The 1436-nt window shown below is 47.6% G+C and overlaps 1 pseudogene; it reads left to right on the plus strand.

The window, feature by feature from the left end:
- The first annotated feature begins 707 nt into the window (after window positions 1–707).
- LOC142045793 (U4 spliceosomal RNA) lies at window positions 708–916 on the plus strand (annotated as a pseudogene).
- Window positions 917–1436: the final 520 nt, after the last annotated feature.

Raw genomic sequence — 1436 nt, forward strand, 5'->3', positions numbered from 1 at the left:
CATATAGGAAGGGATTGACTCAGTGCCAGTGAGTCATTCCAAGTTTGCTTTGCGTTGCGCCCCCGGTAGATTTTAGCCAGGGCACTCATTGATAGCAGCGGACAGTTCAGAGAGGAGAGTAAACCGTCATGTCATTGCCAGTTTTCTCGCCTTGTAGACGGTACAGAACAACTGGTAACCATCTTCTGCTATCATTGCAAAAGCAATTGAATGCTGGTTGTGTAGCGCTCGAGCGTCGCCTCTGTCTCCGGCATCTGATACACAAATGTGACGGAAAAACAAAAGCCGACGTCTGTAGTGCTGGCCAGCTATTGTTTCTGCAAGGGTAATCCAGGAGAAAAATGTGCGAAAGGAACTGTTGATATGGTTTTCCGCAGCAAGAGATGTGATGACGACATTTACCCCAGAACCCCCGTGACCATTACATTAGCTCAGGGGTCGGGGGATCATGGAGGACGGAAAGGGGTGCTGAGGATCTCCGCTTCCCACAGTCCTCACAGTCTCTTTAAAACTATTGTGCATTCTTGCTTAGGCCCAGTGTCTGTTATACAACACGGTTGTCTTTTAGGTGTTCATGAACAGCTATTCAGTTTCTTTCCCTACCCCGGCCGAGAAATGACAGTAAATAAAACATCCTTGAGTACTCAATGTCACCCTCTTGTACTGAATGCTACTGATGAGAGGCGAATCTGAGCACTGAAGGTTACAGCTTTGCACAGCGGCAGTATCATAACAATGGAGTTAATCTGAGGTGTGATTATTGCAACTTGAAAATCCGCTTCTCTCCCCTTCCTGGTGGTAGTGGTACAGTACTACTTGTAGACAGCAGAACTGTTACCTGCTCATCTCTTTTTGTTACTACCAGTAAATGGGACAAAAGATAATAACCCTGTGTAAATTTTTGAAAGGAGAATATGGGATTACTCACTGTGGACTGAGTCAATCCTCTGCCTTTACGGTTAATAAAATATAGTCAGTCCAGACGAAATAGGATACCGTGTATTAAAATCAGTTGAGCACAGCGCAGCTGCTCCGCGTCAGTATTCACAGAGGGAGCCGCTGCAAGTAACGCAACCGTTGCTTCCCACCTACCTGGGCTACCACAGCAGTGCCCCCCACGATTGTTGGCATGATGTTATATAAATGCATGAATAAGAATCACAGAGTACTACTGAGATCAAATTAGGGGAGCGGAGTCCACCATGGCTATGACAGGTCTATGCAGTTCAGAATCTTTTCTTTACGCAATGAGAGGAAGGGTGCTGATATGAAGTCAGCCCCAGGTTGATAAGATGACAGTTTACGCGGTTCTGTACCATTCACTGTCAGAAAAGGGAGTCATTCCCATTTTCACCCCGGAGCCCCCGCCCACTCGCCAGTGAGCACTCACTGGCGGGCCGTCTACCCCTGCGGAGGGCAGAGGAGCGGATACTGCT

This window comes from Chelonoidis abingdonii, chromosome 20 (assembly GCF_003597395.2).
Source record: "Chelonoidis abingdonii isolate Lonesome George chromosome 20, CheloAbing_2.0, whole genome shotgun sequence".
NCBI classification, from domain to species: Eukaryota; Metazoa; Chordata; order Testudines; family Testudinidae; genus Chelonoidis; species Chelonoidis abingdonii.